Source organism: Peromyscus maniculatus, chromosome 8 (genome assembly GCF_049852395.1).
Source record: "Peromyscus maniculatus bairdii isolate BWxNUB_F1_BW_parent chromosome 8, HU_Pman_BW_mat_3.1, whole genome shotgun sequence".
Taxonomy (NCBI): Eukaryota; Metazoa; Chordata; class Mammalia; order Rodentia; family Cricetidae; genus Peromyscus; species Peromyscus maniculatus.
The window spans coordinates 76750611-76768019 of record NC_134859.1 but is presented as its reverse complement, the minus strand read 5'-3'; the positions used below and the strand labels follow the sequence as shown (position 1 = coordinate 76768019).

At 41.9% G+C, this 17409-nt stretch overlaps 1 protein-coding gene across 1 annotated transcript in view; it reads left to right on the top strand.

Annotated features, from left to right (window-relative positions):
- Positions 1–1318: 1318 nt before the first annotated feature.
- The window catches only part of Ankfn1 (ankyrin repeat and fibronectin type III domain containing 1), a 400676-nt gene continuing 384585 nt past the window's right edge, over positions 1319–17409 (top strand). The window contains exon 1 of the mRNA XM_016008632.3: positions 1319–1586. The gene's annotated coding sequence lies outside the window, so the exon portion shown is untranslated. The remainder of the gene's footprint in view (positions 1587–17409) is intronic.

Genomic DNA, 17409 nt, shown 5'->3' with positions numbered 1-17409 from the left:
TGATTACTCCTCTTTCCTTCAATCTTTCCTCCCCATCATCTCTAAGGATCTTTATAGAGAGGGCTATCCCTTTGTCAGCCTTTAAGAGAAGACCCTGCAGGTACTATCTCTGGCCCACAGTTTTTGCTGACCCATGCTTTCCATCCGACATGCTACTTGGTATTGGATAGAACTTCTTGGACTTTACTAAGTCGTTTACCAACCCTTGGGTTCGCTTCGTGGAAACTACATCAATATGGCAGAAATCCCTAGAAGAGCAACTAGTATTTATCATAGGGCTGAGCTTTCTTCTGGTGCTTCCAGAACATTAGGAGAATGGAGAGAAGTCAGTGATAACCAGCCATGAATGTCAATATTCTCAACTCCCTCAGAGCTCATCTCGGACATAAACACTACAGTTTTTTTTTTCTCATTTGAACATGTTTTACATTTGAAAATGAATGTAAATGGCTCTGCCAAAATTCCCCTTGTCAAAATCTGTCAGTCATGAGAAACCCCAACATATCACATGAGCCTCTCTGCAGAAAGAATCAGAAATCAGCATCATCGTCTTGCTGGACAATTAAGACCATCTCCTGGCTCTGATCCCCATACCTGAGGAACAGCTATCCCAGAATTCTTATCTGTTTGAGACTTGGAAATAAGGGTTGCCCTACATATGAAGAGCATCCACATTTGCTTCCCCAGAGGAAATAATTAACAATAACATTGGAATAATCTCAAAGTTTGATAATAAGACTTTATTATGATTTTATTAAAAGAGAATGATTTCTCGGAGTTAACAAACACTGTGGCAGTGTGAGGACAGTTTCCATATTTTAGGAGACGTCCAATAGATAATATAACAAAGGAGGTTCTTCATATCCCCACTTCTTGCAGCTCTCCTAGGGGCTAAGTACCATTACCACCAACATGCACGTGAAACAGTCTCAGAGAAGAGAAAGACCCTGTCCAAATCCACAAGTTAATAACTGATGGGCACATCTGACATCCTAAGTCTACTTAAACTTATGAATTCTGCTCTAGTATTATCTTTAACTTCTAACTACCAAATGCTATTACCTCCTTATTGATCTCAACCAAGGTGAACATATCCGAGGGCTGCAGAAGCCTGTGATGCTAACCTTTTGTGGTGCTTGTGTGACTTTACCTGGAGCCACTCTGGAAGCTGTAAATTCATAAATAATGCCGTGCTGACTTGGTTAGGCTCCTAGGGCCAACAGGAGACAGATGATCTACCGCTTTGAACAGTATCATTGTAAGCTGATGTGCTACTTCATAGTGTTGGGTTGCCATCCCCTGGAGTGCTTTGATGCGATCGGTTGTCAGGTTCAGGTCTGTTGTTTCTCTTACCAGAATCCCAGCCACTGGAAGATGACAGCCCCAAAGCCTTGCCTGTGTTAGGGGAGCAATCAAACTCGGATAATGACATAAACGAGCCGGTGTTGATCTGGGGAATCTCAGACAAAGCAGCCCAGAGGAAAAGCATCTCTGCTGCTGAAGGTTCGCTTCGCTTGCAACAGGAGAAACAGCAGCCGCTGGTGCACAGACCGGGGAGAGGTAAAGGGAGGCTGAGGCTGCCGCATGTGAGTAGCGCTTGATTTTCTGTGGCTAAGAACAGGATGCTGGGAGGGGGCTTGGCTGGGAGGTGTGTGTGTGTAATTTGGGTCTCTGCTTTTCCTGTGGCTAGGAGTGGAAGTGATGCTTTACACAATCACCAAGTGCATTTGGGATCCAAGCCCCTCTTCCAGAGGAGGCACCGGAGTGTGTCCACACGCACTTGCATTTTCTGCATCTGCGGATCATAAAACATGTAAACAGCAGCAGGTGGGCAGGGGTTTCTCTTTGTTTTCTTGTTGTCTGTGGGGGGCTGCGAGGCAGAGAGGCACCTCAGCCCTAAAGAGCTCTCAGGGCAGGACTGCCCAAAGGGGGCTCTTTCCCAAGTTTCTGTGGCACATGTGTGAATCTCTATGGCTTGGCCACACAGTTGCTTCTCTTGGAGAGGGGATTACATGCCTCCCACTGGGAAAGGGTGAGGGTGGCCAGTCCTCAGCTTAAGTCCTTCGGAGTAAGCAACAGCAACGCAGTTTAACCTGACACTTGTCATCCTGGAAGGAGTTCACTGAGCGATCCAGGCTGGGAAAGCACAGGTCTCTCAGTCAGGGCAAACACACGGGTCTCAGCATCAGGGTGATTTTAAACTTTAGAAAGTTTTTGATTGCTTTCTTTTTTAATGCTAAGCCCTAGGGTTTTCTACCTGTGAACAGTAGACGTATGTTGAAGTTGAAAGCATGCAGGATAGGATGTTTTGCTTTCAAGCTCTTGTGCAGCAAACAGCAGGTTTTCTCAGCATGATGAGTTGGTATGCACCTGTGGGTAATGGTGACCACAGGTGCTCTGTGTGATAGATAGCATCCAGTTATAAATTTGCTTGTGTTTAGAATGTCTAAAAAGGTGGTACACACACAGACATGCATGAACACGTGCACGCATGAGCACACACACACACACACACACACACCACTATGCACACTCATGCACAACACACAATACAAGCACACACATGCATGCTTGTGCACACATATGCACACACATGCACAACATACACAATACACACAGTTACATACATGCACACACACACACACACATACACACACACACAGAGGCATATGCACATTTCTCTCTTTAATTCTTTCTTCGGAGGATTTTTATTGTTGCTGAACCAGGGAATCTGCAGGAGAAGAAAACTAGCACATCATCCCCAGGAGGAGAAGAGGAGGGGAAAGTGGGAGAAAGGGAGGGGCCCTTTGCATGTCCTAGGAATTGGCTTCCAGCAGCTGTGCATAATGAGGGACAAGAATCCCAAGCACTTGACACTGGCGCTTGGCTGGGAAGAGAGATTCCAGCCAGCAGCTTGGGCTCACAACTGTGTGCCAGTACAAAGGAGGGTCAGAGCTCCTGCTCCCAAGTTGCTCTAGGGTGTGCAGTGAAATATGAACCAGGGCAGAGGATGCGGGAAGGAGCCATCTGTTTTCTACAAGGGAAGCTTTCCCCTCAAGGTAGTCCTATAGAACATTCTCATGCCATGGCACACCAGGTGAGGCTGCTCAGAGTTGGCAATAAATGGCAGGAGAGCTCAAGTAGCCATCCGAGTGGAAAGCCACAATACTTGTGGCTGTCAGAATATCTGGAGCCATCATCCATGGCATCATAGCATCGTGCCTGCACAGACAAGCTGAGATCTAACGTCAGCAACCCAGAGAACACTGAAGTTGTGGGGCAAGATCAATAGTCTGATGTCTGTGCTGTGTTGGTACTCATTTCTGCCATTAATGATAATGGTGTGTCATAGAAACATTGCAACATATCTCTATACGACTTTCTTTATATCTTGACCTCTCAGCATCTCTGACTCTTGTATATTCTTGTCCAGCTTTGCCCAGACACCTCTCTGACTCAATGACAGTTGTGGTCTAGCTGTACCCACTTTTGCCTTTCCCCAGCATTTTCTGTGCCCCATTCTCATCTTCCAGTACTGCTTGCTCTCTTAGGCATGGTTAATTACAGCTGGAGTTCATGGATGCATCTCTTAAATGAATATGCTATATAGGCTGTTTAGCAACTGTTGGATGTTTAAATTGTTTCCAGCTTATCTCTAAATGGGATGGTATTATGAATAGTACTGTGATTGACACATTTTACTTCCCTTAAAAAAAAAAACTGGAGAAAATGAAGTCTCAGCGTCAGAATGAATAAGGTAAACATATGAATTCTTTTGGCTTCCCATGCTTATGGACAAACTGTTCTCTGACTCCTGTTTCTACTGTACAAAACCATCATGTAGAGAACATCAATTTGCCTAGAGCCTTATGTACATATCCTATGTATATTTCCTAGATCCTTATATACATATTCTATATTTTTTTCTAGAGCCTTATACATATATTCTATGTATGTTTCCTAAGTGAAGATCCACGAAAAGATGCTGGCTGTGTTTTTAAAGCTGGTGCTTACCTCCTGGAGCAGACAGGGCCATCCTCCAAAGGACAAGCCTGTAGCTTCTCAGGCTCCTCCTGCAAGAAAAGCCATGCTCAGCAGCTTCCACTTCTTAGCTCTGTAGAGGGTAAATAAAGCAACGTAGATAAGCCAGCATCTCAGGAAGGTAGCCAGCCTAGCAGAGTCTTCAGACTCTGCCATCCTTCCAGTCTTAACAGAGGCGACAGAAAGGTCAACTCACTTCACAAATTTGAGGCTAATGCCTGACAAATGGAGCTAGAGTCCTTGAGAAGGTGAGGGCTGGCCAAGCTTATTTGAGGTAAAAAAAGAGCATGTTCTGTGGTTTCTACTTATGCATAGACTTCACCCAAAGCTGCGTGCTTCAAGGAGAGGGCCATGGTCACTCAGTTCTGTCAAGTGAGAACTGTGAAATACTTCAGTTTCGGCTTCAATAAGGACAGTGCTATCAACTATCTTTTTTTTTTTTTTTTTTCATTTTTCTTCCCTTGTATCTGCTAAGTTAAGAGATTGCTCTGTGCTTTACTGACCTGTGTGGCTCACCATAAATTGCCCCAATGCTAATCTCTTTGTTGACTTAATGAGGATTTGCAGGAAGACCCAGCCTACCCAGTGGGGACCATGCTTACTGCTCAGCATGTGTTTAGCCACCCTGACCTATGTAGGCAGAAATTACAGAATCCTGGGAACAAGATTTTCCTTCCATAGACAAGCAATGAGATCTGGTTTTGTTGTTGTTGTTGTTTTTTAAAGGCTTATTGACTTTTTCTAGTCTGCAAGGATTTAACGCTGCTTTGCCAAACTGGGAGCCACTGGAAGTCATGAACAGATTTGAGTATGAGAGTAGCTGTTCTTTCCATGGGCTAATAGGCTAGGAGAACCAGCAACCTGTGATGTGTCTCGGGGAGCTAATCATGTGTCCTCTAAGGAAAGGACAAGAGACTTTCAATCTATAGCCTCAGTATTTGATCAAGAACCTGCTTAAAACTTGCTGTACGCCCTTCAATCACTATTATCTTGCTGAGTTAAGGTCTAGTTTTCCTACCATATTATACCTAGTAGGGCAAGTTGAGTTTCTGCACTGTTGCACCGTCAGCCTTTCACAAAATGGTGACAGTGCCTACCTGCTCTGGGTCTGCTGGGCACTGAGCCATGTTTTAGGTGGCTGATCTGCATTATTTGCATTCATCCTCACAGCAACCCCATGTGGTTTGCAACATTGCTAGTCCCCTTTTATAGATTTGAGGATTGAGAGACAAGTAGAATATACTAGAGTATGGATGGGGCCTTGTGTTTGGGGTCAAGGTGAGAAGGGAGAAACACAGAAGGAGAGTATTAGATGAAGGACACTTGGAAATGGTAGGACCACAATCTGAGCTTGCTACAAACACCATAGGCACATAGGCTGAAAGAATGATGGAATTCTAAATGAACATTGATGCACTGCTATATCTTCAAAAAGTACCAGTAACAGTGGTAACGATGATGGTGATAACTGTTAACCAGTGACCTACACTATTCATTACATTATGTGCCAAGCTTTTAATGGAAGCTTGTGTACCCATTCTGATTTAATCCTTGCCCCAGCCTTATGAGAGAGTCACTCTCCTGGTCTTTATTAGCAAAGTAAGGAAAGCTCTGTGATGCCATTCAGCTTGTCCCAGAACATAGAGCGAGTGTGACAGTGATGTCTATGGCTTCTGGGCACTTTGTTGATGCACCAGGAAATAAGGGTTGTAAGCATAGCCAGAAAGAGTAATAGCAAAGGACCATGTAGCTCAGCTCAATGGCTTCTTTGGATCCCTGAAGAATTCTGGGGTAGCTTTTAGATTACCCTGAGACTATTCTTGCTACTGCCTCCAAGACAAGTTCTTCAAGGAAGGTGCTAAAATAAAAGTGCCACCATTGAACCAGTAATACATAAACTGACAAGGAAAAAGGAAAATCTCAGCTAAGCAACTGCCCCTGTCCATTGTGCTGGACCTGCCCTTCCCAACATGATAGCTACTAATCATATGCTACTATTGAGCACTTGGAACACAGCTAGTCCAAAGAGTTCTATTAGGTATGTAAATACACAGTAGACTTCAACAGCTTAAGAAAAAAAGTTAAATATCTCAGTAGATTTCTGGTTGCATATTGAAATAATGCTTTAGATATAATGGGCTAAATAAAAAATGCTATTGAAATAAGTATTCCTGGTTTATTTTATGCCCCAGAAAGCCATGATGAGGTACACATAACAATGAGATATATCATGTAAACTGTCTTAGTTGTATTGCTCAGTGGTGTTAGGTGTACTTGCATTGTAAAGAAAACAATCTCCTGAACGCTTCATCTTGGAAAACCACAGCTCTGTGTGCACTGAAACTCTCCTCCTTCCCCCTACCCTGGGCAACTGTCACTCATTTTTTGTTGCTAAACTTTTAGCTATTCTAGATAACTCACATGAGTGCCATTCCAGAGCATTTGTGTTTCTATCACTTGCTTAGCATAATACCATCGTGGGTCATGGTTCATCCATGTAGCAGTGTGTGTCTGAACGGTCTTAGTTTCGAAGGTGGAATATAGTTCCATCACACATATGGATAGCATTTGTTTACTCAATTCCTCCACCCATGGATATGTGACCTATTTCTGCCTCTTTTTCCTTTAGCTGTGGCTCCTACAATATTTAGACTTCCATAAGTGCCTCACATTTGAGGTTGACATATCTCTACTAAATGGTGTTGTTCTACACCAGTGGTTATCAACCTGTGGGTCACAACCCCCATAGATACCCTGATTATCAGATATTTACATTATGATTCACAACAGTAACAAAATTACAGTGATGAAGTATCAACAAAAATAAATTTATGGTCGGGGAGTCATCATGACATGAGGAACTGTATTAAAGGTTTGAAGCATTAGGAAGGTTGAGGATATTAGTCTAGACTTTTCTCTCTTCTTCAGTGCCCTCTCCTCCCCATTCTCCCATCCTCGGACACAAAACTTTTACAACCCCCCATGCTAATTTGATTCTCTTGTTCCCTTCTCTAAGACCTGAGCCAATAATCTTAGCTCTGATCAAGTTCTTCCTTTTATAAGGACCCATGAAAGACTGTCATATTTAGCAACATTTTCTGTAATTAAATGAAACTGTGACATTTCTCAAGAGAAATATTCTCTTTTTTCATAATATATAAGGAGAGAGCTCAATAAATTGAAACCGAGAAGAAAAGCCTTTTGAAGTGATTTAATTTTCAATTTTTTTTTTATAAAAAAGTCAACAGCTGTACTCAGCTTGTGGGTTGTGAGTGAATTTTGTTAACCCACCAAGCAAGGAAGAATGTAAAGCCAATAAAGCAAAAATTCAGATTAGAGATCTACACTGGCTTTTCATTTCTGAAATCAATTTTTCCTGGAAGGACTTGGGGATCTAGGCATTTAGGGCACATGTCAGTGTCTGAAATTTCTCAACATTTACAGACAAGTTAAAACCTCAAAGCCTTAGTATAGCATCCAAGGCCTTCCAGATTCCTGATTTTTTTCCCTATCATTCCCTGCAAACTTCCCCTATTGAGATCAAGGTGCCTCATTGGTTTACACATGAGCCATGTACTTCCTTGACTTCCAGCCTTGACCTTGATCTTTTATCAGCTTCGGAGATCCCAAACTACCTGTACCTGCCTTTTGAAAACTTAATCTCTAGGACACTGTACAAGAAGTTCCTTCTAGTAAGCATCCCTGGATCCCAGTATCCACTGGACATAGTCAGACCCATAAGAAAGATGTCAGACATGGTGGTCTGTTCTAGGGAGTATGACAAGTAATTCTTCTCACCATCTCTCACATTTTAGCCTTTCTCTCCCATTAACTGAAGCAATTTAGAGACCAAAAGGTGTGAGTATACATGGAAGTCATTTACAGAGTTCCCACCAGGAGGTCAGAGGAAGTAGAGAAGGTGGAAGGACAGAGACAATCTAGTAGCAGACTGGCCCCTTTCTTCAGAAATATCCCAATTCTATAACAGAACCATTACACTATAAGATAATCCTCACTACCTTATCTGTTTAATAATATAGTCAAGACAGTAGGCTTCTTCTTATTCATATCTATATTTCTAACATTTATCAAAATATCTGGCATAGAAATAGGTATTTAATAAATATGGATTTATTATTATTATAAAATAAAAATTAATCATATGCTTCTTTCAAAATTTCCTTTAGAACCTCAGTAGCCTATAGTGACTCTAGAATGGCAATGTCTCCATGAATTGATTATAGAGTATTAATCTCCCTCTTCTTTGACTCCAAGAAAGGACACAAAAATGATTCCATTAATGATTCTCAGTGTCTTGTGATGTTGCATTCAGTGGAACATTACATCACAACTGAGAAACTTGAATATAAGTGGTGGGAAGTTAGACCAACTATGAAAATAAGTGTTCCTAGTGACATTGAGTGCAAGTTCAGTCAGTGGCAGTTTTTATATGGATATAATGTCATGTGCCTTTTCTCATGACCTCTTTAATTGCAATTTTATATTAAAATATATGTTCAGAGAGACAGACTATAAGATTTAATGCTTTGAATCTAAAGTGCCTGGAACTAGGGTTGGGGAACACAAGAAATGCCATGAACATAATAGAAAGCTGGGAATAGAAAGTGGTGAGAAAGAACAATATGAGTGACTTTGATACTTTGTGGCTGTTCTGTGGATAAAGTCTTCATATGCCCACAAAACTGGCCACCTAACCAAACCAGTGAGTGTTGTGTAGCTATTTAAGAACTGAAGAAAGAGGAAAGCCCATCAGGCACAGGGAATTATGGAAAGTTACTATGCTCAGAAAGTTTAAAGGTTCATGAAGGTTCTCTCAGATGTTCTGTAAGCAGTAAACAGTTGCTTGGGGGCATGGGTGATACTCGCTTGTAGAGTCACCTGCTAGTTGTACAGGGAACTCTAGGGATATCACTTTTGTGAGTCATCACCCATGATGGGGAAGGGTGGGCATTTTGGTGATGTAGCTGCCTTTGGGTTGCCCATACAGCTATAAGTGATATTCTTGTCAATAACCCCAATAAACTCAGTGGTTTACCAAGCTAGACTTGGTTAAAATCCTTTCCCTACTCCATAAGTAGTACACTATCTACAGTGAATGGATATTTATTCATGTGTCTCCAAGTCACAGGACAGTGAATGAGGAGGCATCTGTGGTGTGGCTTGGGTTTCCGCATTCTAATGGGTTAATTTTTTACTTGGAGTTTGTAGGTGATGGTAATTTCCTAGGATCAGCATAACAAATTACCACAAACCAGGTAGCTTAAAATACTGCATTTACTTGAGCAAGGTCAATTTACCAGTAGCTACACCACTGATGAATATGACCATTAACTGCTTATAGCTCCTTGGGGATAGGTGAGGCCTCATGAGCCCATCCTCAAGCCATGCTGAAAAGTTGAAGGGCCCAGTCTTGTGCAGATTACCATAGCTGATATAAGCTCAGGAGTGCAAGGGTCATGTCATATCCCAAAGGGAGTGTTTTGCAACACTGCTCATCATCTTCTAGCTCTTACTTTCTTTCTGCCTCACCTTCTCTGAGCCTTGGAGGAAGTGATAAAGATGTTCTTCCTGTGTAAGGCTCAGCACTCAAAAAAGTCAGTTATTCTTATCACTCTGCCTCACTTATTATGTACTTTGCATTCACTGCTGCCTGATTTGGGGGGGGGGAGCCTTCTTTGACTAAGCCTGAAAATAGCATTAAATCTATGAGTATAAATAAAGATTTACAGGGAACATTGACAACATATCCATTTAGCAAAACATCAGTAGTAGGTTTCTCTCTAGGGTCTGTGACCTCCCTAGCCATGGATATTTAAACAGGTTTTTACTATATCAGGTATGGTTTATTCCAGATAGAGGACCTCAAAGATAACCAAAAAGAGTTGGTTACCCCAAGCCGGGCGGTGGTGGCGCATACCTTTAATCCCAGCACTCAGGAGGCAGAGGCAGGCGGATCTCTGTGAGTTCGAGGCCAGCCTGGGCTACCAAGTGAGTTCCAGGAAAGGCGCAAAGCTACACAGAGAAACCCTGTCTCGAAAAAAAAAAAAAAAAGAGTTGGTTACCCCATAACAGCTAACAACCATGCCACTATTGCACTGTAGGCACATCTTGCCTGGAATGTTGGTCTCACATCCCACCTATGCTCGTGTAAGCAACATTAAATGCAATGGATCACAATGAAAGTATAAGGGAGACTTGTTGGAACAAGGGGTTCAGAGGCAGTGAGGAGTTGGGGGACTAAGAGAGGATAATGGGGTGACTATTACCAAAGTATAGAATATGTGTATGAAATTATGCAAGAATAAAGAAAACATATGAATGTATTCTCCCACCGTTCTGGAGGTCAGAATCCCCCAGTGGAAGCACCAGTGGGATTGCTCAAGCCCCTAGGGAAGGAAGTTCTATAAGAAAAATCCTTGCTTGCTTCTTCCAGCAAAGCTGGCTCTAGACCTTCCTTGGCTTAGGGCTATAGCATGTCAATCTACTCCCATCTTCAATGTGGACTTCTTCCCTTCCTCCCTTGTGTCTGTGTGCCTCAAATGTCCCTCTGCTGCTTCTTATAAGGTCACCAGTCACTGGACTTAGTCGTGGGTGAATTCATACTGATATCCAAACTTCCCTCTGCACTGCCTTGTTTCCAAACAAGGCCATATTCACAGATCCTCAGAGCTAAGAATGACACACTTGGGCAGGGACTGAAGCTCAGAGGTAGAATGTTGTTGTCCTTGCATTCACAGGCTCCTGAATTTGATCCTCAACACTGCACAAAAGTAGATTAATTAATGAATTAACTAATCAATTAAAGGAGAGAAGAAAACAGATCTTTTTGAAACCTTTATTCAATCCATGATGAAGATTACAGTAACCATGCTACTCTGCCTCCTATACAAAAGCAAACTTTTACTCCTACTTTCTGAATCTGAGATCTTACTCCATAAACCATTTCCATTCTCTCTTTTGTTCATTTAGCCTTTTCAGATAATTTGGTGTACTATTAGCTGTCATCCAAATGAAACAAACTTCCCTTCAAATTTACTTCCAAAACAAAACCCTTGTCGAAGGCTAGCATGCCTCACAGAAACCTTGCCCACCCATAGCCCTCTCCTTGACTTGCTTTCCTTGTGACAATTGCTCTTGAAGTTAGTAAAGTATTGGTGCTCATCTCCCTAAACCTTGCTTCTCACTGGACCTTCAGATTCTATATACAACATCTATTTCTCTTGGCCACCTCTTCCTCTTCCATGGCTAAGTTTCTCTTTCCTTGGCTAAGGAGTTAAAGCTCGCAGAGAGCTACCAGCTAGGAAAGAAGCTCACCTGCCTCCTATTTACCTATTCATGGATTAGTCACCAAATTGAATTTGTTATATTCCTTCCATTCCTTCTATACAAGGCTAGGATAACTTATATACCCTAAAAGTAGTGACTGTAGCCACCTATAAGATAATAAAACAGGAGCCACTTTTATGATGATTATTATTCTGCTTCTATTCTTTCCTCTTCCTCTCTCTCTCTATATATATGTGTGTGTGTGTGTGTGTGTGTGTGTGTGTGTGTGTGTGTGTGTGTGTGTGTATGTGTGTGTGTGTGTGTGTATACATATATATATCCTAAGATATAGGGGCTATGTATCCCAGGCTGGCCTTGCATTTGCCATGTAATTGAGGATAATCTTGAACTTATAGTTCTTCTGACTTCTCCTCTCAAGTGCTGGGATTATAGATGTGTTCCACCCTGCCTCATGTTATCTAGTGCCAGAGATGGAACTCAGCATGTTGTACATGTTCAGTTCACACTATATCAAGTGAACTACATACCTAGCCCTCATCACTCATTTTCAACAAAAGCCTACACACTAGCACAAGATGCCATTCCCATGCCTCAGTGACACCTGACCCCTGTTGAAGGGGTTTAAACAGTCTTACACTTAGCTTGCTATTTTAGGGAAGACAACTAAAACAAGGACATGGGCCAGTGTTCAGCCGTTTCATGTGGAATGGACTTAGACTCTGACCATAGCAGCTTCCCACTTCTTCCCGTGGCAGGACTTCTGGCATTCTGACAAACAAGGAGCCTGCCATACAGTGACCCCTGGCTGTGGACTCATGTGTATGGCTAAGGCATCTCTTTACTACCAAGAGAGGAATGGTTTGGAAGCTCGCATTGTGCAGAAGCCTGACAGCAGCAGTGTCGGTAACTTCTGCTTCTTCCTTGAAATCTTCATTTCTAGTCTTTTCTTTAAAAAAAGGATCTACTTTGTGAAGATTTTCAAGGCCAATCTGTGTATAACATTCTGTGATAAAATTTACAATTTTAACTTTCTGTAAGAAGAGTTATGTCTCTTTTTACTTCTAATCTTACTAGTCTGTGCCTTCTCTCTTTTCTACTTCATTAAAAAAACAATTTTAAGTAGCACTTGTGAGTTTTACTGAGCTGCTTCATTGGATAATGTCTTTTAAACTTTTGTTGATACAGTATACATAGAAAAGGATGTTCGTGGTACATGGTATATACTGAAGGGATTTTCATAAAATTAGTCCATTTATGTAACCAAGAGTAGTTCTTGCACTGGCAAAGCAGAGGGTGACTTTTGATCAACTTTCCCAAAGGTACCTTATTCCTCTCTACCTTTAAAAAGTGTGATACTATGTAATCCATGTCTTTTCTACTTTACATATACAATGCTTGTGATGTTCTGGGCCTAACTCTACTTATCCTTATGGACAGGAATCACATCGATAACCAACTCAATATTGCAGGACCAGAGACAGTGGATCTTAATCACACAGCACAGGGTCTGACATATATCAGGCATATGTAAGGCATTTTTATCATGAAAAGGTAGCATATCTGAAAATGGATGACAGGGGGGATCACAGGGGAGGTGAGGAATATGAGCAGTGGATAAATCCCAGAAAATGTGTCCTGATCAATTCCCCAGTGTGTCCTAATGCTGAAAAGGAAAATATGATGGTGGTAAGAATATGTGTAAAAAGAGACTGATCACTGAAAAAGAGACAGAGACACAGAGAGAGAGAGAGACAGAGAACACCAGATTAAGGGCACTATCCCCAGTGATCCATTTTCTTCAAGTAAGTTCTGCCTCCTAAGTTTACTTCACTTCCCCATAGTCCATTCAGCTGTGAATCCATCAATGAATAGATTCATAAGTGAGATTAAAGCTCTCATATCCATTTACGTCTAAACACTGCTGCACATGAGACTTTGGGAAATGTTCCAGATATAAATGTAACAAGCACTTTCGTGTTAATAATCCCATGGTATTTAGTACATTCATGACATTGTACATTCACCATTTGTGTTTAGCTATAAAACATCTGCACTCTAAAATAAGACTCCATTGGTGGTTAGTTTTAATTTCCAACTGACACAGTTCAAAATCACCTGGAAAGAGAGTCTCAGTGGAGGGTTGTCTAGATCCCTTTGGGCATGCCTGTGGGCATGTCTCGATTATGTTCATGACTTAGGAAGCCCCTGCCTACTGTGGGCGATACCTTTCCTTGAGTTTTGATCCTCAACTGGATGAGAGTGGAGAAATTGGTCTGAGTAGCAAACATACATGAATTTGTTCCCTTCTGCTCTTGACTCTGGGTATGATGTAATTAGCTGCTTTTAGTTCCCATTGCCTTGACTTAACTGATAGGATGGACTACAAACTGGAATTGTGAACTAGAGTAAATCCTCTCTTCCCTAAGCTGCTTTTCATCAGGATCTTTTGTCACAGTAAGAGCCATGAAACCAAAATGGTCCCCTTACCAGCTAAGCTCATTCCCCATTTCATTGGCCCCTAGTCACTAGCAACTTGCTTCCCATTCATATTGAACTTCTCTGTTCTAGATATTCCGTTGTAGACAGATTCACACGTGTGACGTTTTGTGTCTGGCTTCTTTCTTAGCATAGTGTTTGCTAGGTCCGCCTACTCTGTAGCATGTATACATTCCATAGTATTCCTTTTATGGGTGAATCATTGTGCAGGCATACCAGAGTTTATAAATCCAGCCATCTGGTGATGTGCATATGGATTTTTTTTTTTTTTACTTTTGGCTATCATGTATAAGCATATCTGGGTAGGAACTGTTTAAGAACTTGCTTTCAGTTCAGTTGGGTATACAACTAGGGGTCGAATTACTCAAGTAGAATCCCTGGGACATCTGGGAATTCTAGGTTTAGCTTTTAGAAGAATTGTCAAACTGTTTTCCTGGTCAGAGGTTCTTGAACCAGGGAGATGTTCTCAGTATTCCAGTGATGAGATTGGATGTCTGACTTCCATGGTGGATTATTAGCAGTGATTTAGTGCCCCTCACTCCCCTGACCAGCCTGTTCTCTGGATAAAACATACAGGGATTTTAGTGTCAGTTAAGAGGAAAAGCTGATTAGACAGGCACCAGCGTTCTCTTGTTGGTCATCAATTCACCTGGCATTGGAAGGGTCATAAAGATGATGTGCTGGGACAGAGATCGTTTAGTTGCAGGATTGATGAGTCTCCATTCCAGGGAATCGCCACATGGTACAAGTCCCCTCTGTCACCCCATAAACCCCACATGGCTAACGTAGTACTAGCTCCTCTCATTGTTCTCTGGACTCTGCAGGGAGCTGAGTACAATGGGCTTGTACAACAGAGTACAACTGGGGTTGGTTGGAAGGAGGAATTCACCAGGGAGATGCACGGGAGTGGCAGCTTCTTGGACAGGCACTGACAGCTGGTTCAGATTCCATAGGGCTGCCCCACTCCACTAGCCTGAGAAAACAAGAGAAATTCCAACTATTGCATGATATCATTCATGCCTTAGTCACATTTATTCTTAAACCATGGCTTTAATTGCTGTTCCATTGGATCTTATTTCTTTTTTCACCAAGAAGAAAAAAAAATGGAATCTCTGAAATTCCCATGAAAGCACATTCAATTGCCATTTCTGTTCCAACTTCAAGACAAAAATCATCCGTAATAATGAAAACACATCTGTTATTGGCAAAGCAGCCTCAAGTATTGCTTACAGAGTCAAGAAAGGAAAACAATGCAGTGTTAGTATAGAGCAGACAGCCATAGAGACTGTGTACAAACACACTGAGAATCCACCACATTATTTGCAGCACCTTGTCATGTTCTGATCCGTGTTCCAACAGCCTTGTCAGAGAGGCAGAGGAAGTGCTGGTAGTTCTCAACTTTGTAGAGCAAGTTCTCCAGCTTACAAAGGATTTGGAATGGCTGGAAGTATATCTCAGTGGGAAAGTACATGCTTAGAGGGTGGAAGACCCCTGGGTTCCATCTTCACCACCGTCCAGGGGCAGAGTATGAAACGGATTCGAGGCCATAAATCTAGCAAGAAGCAGAACCACAAGCCAAACTCTGCAAAATCCACAGTGTATGTGGAAGAAATGATGGTTGTTTAAGGTGCTGGGAGTCTGCAGTTGAGCTATTTGAATTGTGACTCAGCCAGTGGCAAGCCACGCAGCCACAAGCAGATCACTTAGCCCCCTGCTTCATTTCCTTCCTCGTATAATGGAGATAATGATGCTTGACTCGTGAGATCATGTGCAGATAAAATGAAATCACATAGGCAAAGTATCTTGCATGCTATCAGTTGCATGCATTAAAAAAAAAAGTAGACTCTTATCCCCGTTACACTGGTATAGCATGGAAGCAGATTCTTCTTTTAAGTCAGACTCTTTCTCTCCAAAGCATTTTAAATGGTGCATCCTCCAATCAGCCTTCTTCCAAATGAGAAGATATTATTCCTGACATAAGAACAGCAGGAGTTCTTAGAGATAAGGGAACATTTTGCAGTCAGAGGGGCACAAAGAATCAATGTTCATTGCTTAATTGGAATAAACACTCATTTATACATACAGCTGTCAGGAAGCAAAACCTGATCAAAGGCCCATTAGTCACAAGGCTGGCTTTGAGAAGGGCCACTTAGTTAAGGCAGTGAATTCAACATGAAAGGAAAGCGGGGCTGGAACACTGCGGCCTGGTACATTGTGCATTAGTGATTATTTTGGTTCTATTTCCCCAAGCTTTCCCTAACAGAATTAACCCACATCCTAAAGGCTGACAGTAGCAAGCACCAACAGCAGACCAGGCCAAGGGGTGGCTCTTAATCCCCCTGCCACATTTCTGAATGGAGTAAACTTGAGAACAAGACTGGCAAGCTGAACTGCCTTGATGAATTTCACAGCAAATGCCAGTCCCCAGAGACAGAATAAAGCACTCAGGTCACCACGGGGCACTACAGAGCTGACTCGCTCCATCAGAGCTACTATCTGCACCTACTATAGAATTTGTCAGATTTTGGGAAGGTCATTTAGTCTGGAGAGCCTGTACCCAAATGTCCCAACAGCACTTGGTCTTTAATACAGGATTGTCATTAACAATTAACCTGTAACATTGATCTAAGCTACCATCTGTAACAGTAATGCTAATGTTTATCATTATGGTCTATGACCAGTGTGGGCTACACATCATTAGGCATTTGTTCAACACCCATCCGGCACCAGGTGCTGCTCCTACAGTGAGGAAAGATGCTGCAGAAGAGCGCAGGAATGATTTCGTTTTATTTTTTCCCATTTTTGTCAGCACATTTTCCATTATGCAAGCATGTGGTCCATTTGCATAATCTGTTAGTTGAGTGGATAAACTGACAATGTATTATTTAATTGCCTTCAATGTGTGGTGAAGATATAATTGCCATTATTATTATAATTGTTCTCATTTACTAAATACCAATGAGGGAGGCACCACTTGGGGACAACAGAGGACAATGATTAAGACCACCAACTCTAAATCCACATGGTCATATTTGGGTCCTGACTCTTCTGATTATTGGCTCTTGGTTTCTTTAGACAGGCGCTTCTCCATCTGCAGAATGGGGGTAGCAACAAAGGTCTGTAGTTTACAACATTGTTAGACTAAATGAAGTAGTATTTGTAATATTGTTGCAACAGTATATGGAACAAGATATTTATTATAACTTCAGTAACTATAGAAAATGGATAATTTAGAGGGAGAAAGCAAGAAGACAAGAAAAGGGTAAAATCATTTTGGCCAAACATCACCAGATAACACTTTTCTTCTGCATATTATCAATCTTCCTTTATACAAATAAGAATTTCATCAGTCCCAAGGTAGAGCCTGGACTCCAGGGGCAGTTCCTAAAGTTGAGATATTACAAGTCAAACCAAACAAGATGATCTTTGCTACTATGCTGCATTCGTGGGGCATCTCTGTTTTTCAACATGAACATAAAATTCTGATCTAACACTGATGTAGGGGAATAACCAAACAAGGATATTCATCCACCAGGACCAACACCTTTATTGTCTGATACAGGT